A 9,481-nucleotide genomic window follows, 5' to 3' on the forward strand; every position below is an offset into this window, starting at 1 on the left:
CATTGTCTTGCAGAAACAAAATTCCTTTGCTGATTTTGCCTCTTCTTTTTTCAACAATGGCTTCGCGAACTTTTTTCAAAAGCCCTGCATAATACTCTGCATTCATCGTAGTTTTTTTTTGGAGGTAATCTATGAGTAAAACTCCTTCGCAATCCCAAAAAATGGTGGCCATGAGTTTGGAAGCCGATTTTTCCACCTTGAACTTCTTCGGCGGCTTTTCCCCCTTCTCTATCCATTGCATTGACTCTTGTTTCGACTCCGGGTCGTATTGTCGGATCCACGTTTCATCAACGGTGACAATACGAGTGCAAATTTCCTCCAAATTGTCCTTGCACAGGTCTATAAATTCTTCGGAAGTTTCAACTCGTCGCTGCTTGTCCAGTGGCGTGAGCATTTTAGGCACCCAACGCGCACTGACTTTATTCATATGCAAATGATTATGCATAATGTCTCCAACTCGTTCCTTACTGATGCTCAGCTCTTCTGCTATCTGCCACAATTTTACTCGCCGATCGTCCAGTACAATTTTTTTTACTTTTTCGATGTTTTCATCAGTGACTGCGGTGTTCGGCCGGCCCGAGCGGGGGTCGTCTTCCAGAGTCTCTCGGCCTTGTTGGAATAGGCGTGTCCATCGTTTAACCGTGGCTGACGACGGTCCAGATTCTCCGTATACACTAGACATTTCTTCAAAAATTTCTTTTGCTGTTTTCCCCTTTTTTACGAGGAATTTTATGACGGCGCGATGTTCCAATTTCGTTAACTGCAGCGATGACTCAGACATGTTGATGTTCACGGTTCAATTACTCAAAGCTTAATGAAGCTAATGACATGAAACTTTTCTTATATAGTGGGTAGATGTCGCTCAACTAGTGACCCGCCGGATGAGTAATTAGCACGAATGCAAGTGCCTTAGGCTCAGAACTTTTCAGCCACCCCTCGTATATTATTGTTGTTATAATAAAAGTGAAAGTATGTTTGTTTGTTGGTTTATTGGTTTGTCCTTCAATCACGCAGCGAATCAGCGGATCGACGTTTTCATGGGTATAGTTAAATACCTGGAGAACGCAATAGGCTCCTTTTTACCCCAGAAAATCAAAGAGTTTTCACGGGATTTTTGAAAATCTAAATCAACGCAGGCGAATTCGGGAGCATCAGCCAGTCATCTTATAAACGATTTTTTGCAAAAATTCTGAATTTTTTAGTGTTCCGTAATGAAAAATAAAAATCGGATCTCTTATCTATCTAATCGGGATCGGCTGGGTGTATGACCATATTATAGTTTTACTCAAAGACGTAGTGTTGAAACTACATTTTTCGTTTTCAAAAAATGTAATTTACAATGACGATTGTAAATAGGAAAGGACCAGCGGGCACTGCCGAGATATAGTGTTGTACATAAAACGTTTTGGTGGAATTGTTATAATATTACCTACCTAAAGAGATATGTACACATTGACCCAAGCACCTCGGCTAATGCATTTGGCGTATACATATAAATGCGCCAAAAGTGTTTACACATTGTTCGACCTTTGCCGAACGCTTTGGCCCAGTGTGTACTGGTAAACTTTTTTAATCTAATGAAGTAATGACAACGTTTTCACTTACTCGATCCAATATCGGATGGTGAAAACAAATGCGTGTAACTTACTGGAGTTGGCAAATATCTATTTTTTAGAATGGCGTCAATCTGGAGGGCTAACATGGAAGTTGTGATATAACAGTCACACATGCAGTGATTGCGATCGCCACACATGTATGAATGTCATCTTGATATTTTTGCATCAACTTCAGTGTCTTACACTCAAAGTATATCACAATATTCAGTATTTGTGTAAGAAAACGAAAGCTTTATTCTAAAACTAAAGCATTTTTGATGTGTTTTTTTTAAGTTGAAGATTTTTTGTTATGTCAAAAAAAAAGCTTGTTAGAGATATTTTTGAATAATTGTAAATAAAAATTTCATAGCTTTAGAGACTGATTCAAAAGGAACCAAGTTGTATTATGCAATACGCACAAATAATTTTGTTTATTGAGAATAGTTTGTAAAATAATATTTTTCCTGGAATAAGAAATTGTATCCTCAAAAAGAGATTTCAAAAAGTACACACAGGTAGTTACTGTTAAAGTTAATTGTCTCCTAAAAATTAGCCACTTTGGGTTGAACAAATCAAGGTGACGCAACCCAAGGCTTATTTTTCGTTTTAACTTTCGTATTATTACAACACACTTTGCTTGATTTTTTGGTGGGCAAGTTTAAAATTAAATTATAGTTATATTTTATAGTTATAATGGTAATTTTGGTAGGCCAAGTGGCTTTTAAGAGTTTTGCTAGACACTTTCTGTACCTACTGTACAAGTACATCATAGCCCATGAGATATATAATAAGGTTGCACTTGCAGGTACATAGCAGGCAAAAGTTCTAGACAGGTGTAACATAGCCCAAGCCGGTTTTTGAAACTGTATTCTTTAATGTGTGAATTGATAGAAAATATCTAGAAATCTTTTTGTTTTTGGTGAAGCTAGATTGTGACCGTCTATTGAACGGTTAGTGATCAGTAAACAGCCTAGTACACATTGACCTAATGCACTCGGCGAATGTGTGCCAAGTATGGCGAGCGCTGGCCGATTTTTCACCTTTTGTGGACTTCAAATTTGACTAAGCAATTAGTACTCGGTGTTTACTCTTTGGCTGACACACGCCGAACATAATTGGGCCAATGTGTACTGGAAGCATTATATTCAGCTGAAGGGGTGTTGAAAGGATAGCTCTGTGTCATATCACAGTTGCGGATGTTGTGTTCCAAGCATTAAATAAGTATTTATTTTAGCTTTAAGTTATTATTAGTATTAGTTCTTAATCATCCGATATCAATCACAATAGTGCTTCTAAGCTGAATTCGTATTAGTACTATTTCATTTTGTTCACATTTATAACGTGCTGCAATGTAATGTGAGAGACAACGAAGCATATAGAATATTATTGCGCTTGAATTCTTTTTAATTGCTTCATCTCTGTTTATCGCATCTCACGTGCCATTGAAATTTGAAACTACCCCCATTTTTGTGATTTTATTTGTATTCAAGGACTTATGAGTACTATCAACTTATATAATTTGCGTTTTTTTATTAATTTCATTACCTAAACTGAAACGGTATTCGGACTATATCTAGAACTGACTCGTTTAATCAGTTTTGAAAAAAGTTTTGTCTCCAAATTAAAATTGGACCAACCTAACCTCACCTCCTAAATCGACTAAAAAAATAATTATTGAAATGGGGTCACATTTGACGTAGATTACGAGTATGTTTGGAGATGTTATAGTAACATCTCCAAAAAAATAGCTTCGAATTAAGAACCTCTCCCTCTTTAAGTCTATTAAAATACGCATCGAATTGTCTCTAAAGTTTGTTTCTATACTAATTAATGATTTAAGAAAAGAAACCTTGAAGGTTTAAAGAGAAACACACATTTGACCAATACATTCGGCCAATGCATTCGGTGAATACATTCGGTTCAGGGTCACTTGGCGTACATTATTTTAATATGTATGGCCAGCACTGATCGGCTTGGCGACTTTTGTAGGTTGAAATTCAAAATATTTTCATTCAATAAGACTTTTACAAGTACTTCTTAATCGTCAAAAGCATCTACCATACATATAATTATGGTTCACATACACATACTATTAAAAATATATTATTTTGGTGCAATTCGGAAACAGTGCTTTCCGAATACATTTGGCCAATGTGTCCTGGAGCTTTTGAATTAGAACAAACAGTTCAGTTTAGGTCTTGAACAGATTTGCGATTATTATATTATGATAGTACTTCACTGCATCAAACATCATTTTAGAAGACTTGTGTGTGTTTTTTTTATCGATTATAAAATTTAGTATCAACGCTAGATGTCATATTGTAATTAAATAAACAAGTATTAAAATTTAATATGTAGTTAAAAAGTGTAAACAATAGTTATGAATAAATTATATGCGTAAATAAAAAAGTATTTTGCGATTGTGTGTGCGGTATTTTTATACAGAAACAGGCCGTTGCTGCGTTTTCACATTATGCAATCAGATATCGGGTCGGGTCAACATTGATTCGTATAATACCTCACAATTAATTTTAATTCCCGCTAACAACTTTATTCGGCGCCCTATTTCTGTCTATGCTGACTTCGGCTAAACAAATTTTGTAGAACGACTTCGTCAAACTACTTAAGTCGTTCTACCCAAATCGACCCCTGAAAACGCGACTGGTTTATATTTTATCGAGTCCAATATCGTGTCGTATAATGTGAAAACGCTCTTAAAAAATAACCCACCTTTTTATCAAAATACATCTTGTAGAAGTTTGTAGTAAAATATGTACCTATGTTAAAGGTGCAAACACATTGTTGCGTTGTGGTGTGACATGCCGCCTCAGTCAGAAGGCAATCGTAGTAAAACATTTTAATAAGAAGATGCGCACTAATCTGTCCCAGCTTAGCTCTGATTGGCCGACCGTCACGCCAGATCATATTACGACAGTAAACAACACAGTAATGTGATTACATCTTTATATTTAGTAATTTCATACCATCGAAGAAATAGCGAGAAAATGGATGGCAATAAGTAAATAATAATTTATTTATGCTAGCGTGTGTTAGGGGCCTTACATGAAGCATACACATTATTACTGGTTTTAATGATAATAATTACTGTTCAATTATGTACTAAATATTATGTATTTCGAAATTATAATTGCTACATTTCGTTGCTAATCCTGACACAAACAAATAAAGCAATAGATTATAATTCTGAGCTAAGCTAATGTTTGTGGATTTAAAAAAATATTGAGCTTACTTCGCGATTAAATAAATCGAAAATTGTGAAAACAAAGCAAAAATAAAAAAATAACGAAAAAATAATAGTTTTCTTTTTAACATTATTTTGTGATTTCATTAATATTTTGTAAACCAATTTAAAATGAAAGTATTTTTTGGTATTGTAGTTTTTTTAATAAATTTTTTTAACAGTGATTGCTGAATGTTAACTCAATGTTAAATGTGTTAGTGCTAAATGTTAATTATTTTTAAGTCCCATATCTATGTAATGTACTGTATATAAAGAATGTGGAAACCTATTTGTTCGTTTTGATTTACTTTTCCTATGACCGATACGACCGAAATATCTTCCTCATCTTTCTACGAAAGGTCCCCGTTTCGACTGCAACTAAACCTTTTATCCAGCGCATGCGTGGACTATGAGAAGATTCTGGGTTCGATTCCCAGTTAAAAAACCTAAGTATAGGTATGAAAAAAATTATAGAGGTAAAAATCTCAGTGGGCGGTTAACCATTATGAGTCGCCAAACATGTTTTCAAATGACGTTCGAAATTCTATTAATTCAAAAAAATATTCGAAATACAGTTAATACAAAAATCAATTAATTCAAAAAATATTCGAAATTCAATTAATTCAAAAATCATTCGTAATTCAATTAGAAAATATCGTTTGTGATTGGTTGGTTGACTAAAAAAGGTTAGCGCCCATTGAGATTTTTGCCTCTATCATTTGCAGTGACGGATTAAGACTACTTGATGCCCTAAGCAATCCATGCCTGTGGGCCCCCCTATCCGTATGTCTACTAGAATCGGTCTTTAATTAAACCTTTACCGCCTAAAAACATTAGTTTTTTGTAAAATAAGATGATGAGATGTAACGTACTTTAGAAGTGGAGTAGTTAGGTGCGACAACAATAAAAACCAAAGCATAAATTATTTATTTATTTATTGAAATGCGCCTTGCGGCTTTCGGAGACATTCGAATTGTCGGGCAGCGAGTGGGCAAGCGGGAGTGGGGTAAGATTCTAGATCGGACTCTATGTCAACTTAAAACGCGCGAATTTTCAAATTTTCTCTTCTTCTTTTCTTCTTTTTTCTCCTCTCACGTCACCAAAAACCACACCAAAAAAAGTTTTTTGGTGTAGTTTTTGGTGACGTGAGAGTGAGACGTGAATGCCCTAAGGACAGATTTTTTTGTGCTTCTTCTGGTGCCCCCTCAGACGTGATGCCCTAGGCAATTGCTTAATTTGATTAAGGGTTAATCCGTCACTGATCATTTGTATGGGACATAACAGAGAGAGCGCTTTCGCTATACTAAATTCTTTCCACGGATAGAGTATAGTAACACGTAACTTGGCTACTTAGTTACCTACGATATTTATCATATACTAAATATCACACTAATATTATTATAAAGGCGATAGTTTGTGTGTATGTTTGTTACTCCTTCACGCAAAAACTACACGGCTTTGGCTGGGATGATATCCTGGATTAGCACATAGGCTACTTTTTATCCCGAAAAATCAAAGATTTTCCAGGGGATTTTGAAAAACCTAAATCCACGTGGACGATGTCCACGAATTTGTCTTCATAGATTTAGTTATTTTTGTGGGATCTCTTTGATTTCCCGGGACAAAATTAGCCTAATGTCTGTACCCGACAAAATCGAATACTTATTTTCCGGGATAAAAAGTATCCTAAGTATGTCTGTCTCTAGGTTGCGGGCTATCTGTGTAGGTAGGTTACTTATCAAATTATGGGCTGAGATTGGGTAACACAAAGGACACACTTTCGCATTTATAAATATTAGTGGATTCTATGGTGGGAACAGTCAAGTTTATACATACCATTGATGTGTATTACTATACTTATACACAAATAAGTAACAGTCTTATAACGAGTCCTTACTCCTTACTCTGAGGCCTGAGCAAAGCTCGTAGGCAGGTATCTCAGTGCGCAATCTGGCCAAAGTCGGCACTCGAAAGATATTTAAACGCTATTCGACAGTGACGCTGGCTAAATATAAGTAGCATGCAATCTTGATGCGGCAAAAACCACTCAAAGGAGCCGCTTGCGTGCTTGTGCTACAGTGCAAGCGATGAGAAGCTGAATACTGCGTGTAATCTTGATGCGGCCGCGCAGCGGCGACAAAAATCACTCAAAGGAGCCGCTTGCGTGCTTGTGCTACAGTGGAAGCGATGACAAGCTAAATATAGCGTGCAATCTTGATGCAGCCACGGCAAAAACCACTCAAATTAGCTTGCGCGTTTGTGCTACAGTGCAAGCGATGAGAAGCTAAATATAGCGTGCAATCTTGATGCGGCCACGCAGCGGCGACAAAAATCACTCAAAGGAGCCGCTTGCGTGCTTGTGCTACAGTGCAAGCGATGAGAAGCTAAATATAGCGTGCAATCTTGATCAAAACGAGGTAGTTTACAGACTTGTGTACCACTAGAAGCTAAGATATCGATGGTAATTCAATTCAGATGCATCTAAGAATCATGCAGTTATTTAATGTTTAGAAAATATTATAAATAGGAAGAGAAGTAAAAAACGAAAATTGCAAAGTTGTGAAACTACGGCGTACGGGCCTACTAATTGAAATTCAGCCACAAAACGATTAGGTACCTACTTTAGTTCCTGTCTCAAGTCCTTTGATAACATAGGACATTTGAATTTTATTTTCAGTTGATTTAAAAGTATCCAATCCAATCCATCATCCTATATACAGCTAGACATAGGCCTTTTCAAGAGCGCATCACCAAACACGGTCCTCCGCCTTCCTCATCCACCCGCTCCCCTCCACCTTCTCCAGGTCATCGGTCCAGCGGGCTGGAGCTCGTCCTACACTGCGCTCACCGGTACGTGGTCTCCACTTCAGCGGCCGTCGATTCTGCGATTGATTTAAAATATAGCATTCCATATTTCTGCTACTAGTTAGTTGTAGTGGAGGAAAGCATTATTTCTGCCTGCCAAAAGCGGCGAGGACAGCAAAGCGCTGTCGCTTTGTAGTTTGAATGCAGCTATTCGCTTATTTACTTAAGCTAACTCTATAGGGATATAGTAATTAATTATAAATTATAATAAAACCTTTGGATCTCCTGAAAATATAAGCGACTACGTCGGTTTCCTCATTCTTGACGGTCGCGACCACTTCCCATTAGTAGGTAATAGGTAAGTTTCAGTACCTAGTTAATGGTAGAGGTTTTCTTTCGATAATCTCCCATATTCTTCCTAATCTGACTCTACTTAAAGTAGATAAGTAGGAAAGTATCTACTTTCCCACTTATCTATTTACTACCATACTTACGGGATTTCGACCCTTGGGTAAACCTAGAATGTAATTTTATTCGTATTAGTGGTCTGGGAGTGAAGTGCCCGAAGTCCGAAGTATGACGGAAACGAAAAGATCAAAATCGGACCTTCAAAATCACCCATCCAGTTAACGACTTTAATCAAATTTGCCTTGGCGATACAGTGTCTAGGTACAGGCCTTGGGTAATTCTACGTTTGGTAGAGGGTCATGCTCATCATTTCAGTTGACGTCGAATTCGAAGTTAAGTATGTATCTAGACAATCTTAGGCAGGTATTAAGACATACCTAACGCCCCTATAACGTCCTTCTTCTTATTCCTGATCTTATCTTAGGCCACGCGGGCTTTCCTGGGCATCTTTTACACGCATATCCTCTTTCAGTAATATATCCACCTTTCCTTTGGCCTTTCTCTCCCCTCTTTTTTCCTTTTACATGCATATTTAACATTCATGTGGTGTTATGATTTTCTTCCCTCAGCATTAGGTAAGTACCTGGCGTATACCAAGCCAGCGTATTACCATTTACCTACCCCACATCTTTTCTATTCTACCACTGGCGCTACCTTCTAACTCCATTCCTTAACTTATCTATTCTAATTGAAAATATTACAATGAAACTTAAAGCTAGCCTAATCTAATTACTTTACAAATCATGCCCGCGTGGAATGGTGCCAAGAATACTGGCTGCATTTCCCGCTGGACAGCCAGGCTGATCCGGTGATCAGTGATCTTGTCACTATGTTATGTCACAACGTCCTACTGAAAGTGAGATATCTGAGAGGTAAGTAATCGGTTAAAGTAATCTTATAAACAACATTATTTCCGTCGTGAACCAAAACCTCATTTCCGATTTTATTTAGCGTATTAAAATGAGTCGTTTCGCACGTCCTGCCATCGCCTGTAAACCTGTGACTAAAATACACGAGCAGTGAAATCGCCTTACAGCAGTTATAGGTGGTGTATTAGGTGGTGTATATAATACTAGAGCATGCCCGCGACTTCGTCCGCGTGGATTTAGATTTTTATAGATCCCGTGGGAACTGTTTGATTTTCCGGGATAAAAAGTTCCCTATTTCAATAACAGGGACGCAAGCTACCTCGGTACCAAATTTCATACAAATCGGTTAAGCAGATGGGTTTTTAGGAATCCCGTGGGAACTCTTTGATTTTCCGGGATAAAAAGTAGCCTATGTTCGTCCCCGGGATATAAGTTAACCCTGTACCAAATTTCATCAAAATCAGTTACACTGCTGGGCCGTGAAAAGGAAGCAGACAGATAGACAGACAGACAGACACACTTTCGCATTTATAATATTAGTATATGGAAGTATGGATGTAGTG

General features: G+C 37.3%; 1 long non-coding RNA gene across 1 annotated transcript; it reads left to right on the top strand.

The window, feature by feature from the left end:
- The first annotated feature begins 3,674 nt into the window (after positions 1-3,674).
- On the top strand, positions 3,675-5,125 carry LOC123865491. Its single transcript, XR_006795975.1, has 2 exons — positions 3,675-4,090; positions 4,277-5,125. It is a non-coding gene; the product is annotated as an uncharacterized LOC123865491 (long non-coding RNA).
- Positions 5,126-9,481: the final 4,356 nt, after the last annotated feature.

This window comes from Maniola jurtina, chromosome 5 (assembly GCF_905333055.1).
Source record: "Maniola jurtina chromosome 5, ilManJurt1.1, whole genome shotgun sequence".
NCBI lineage: Eukaryota > Metazoa > Arthropoda > Insecta > Lepidoptera > Nymphalidae > Maniola > Maniola jurtina.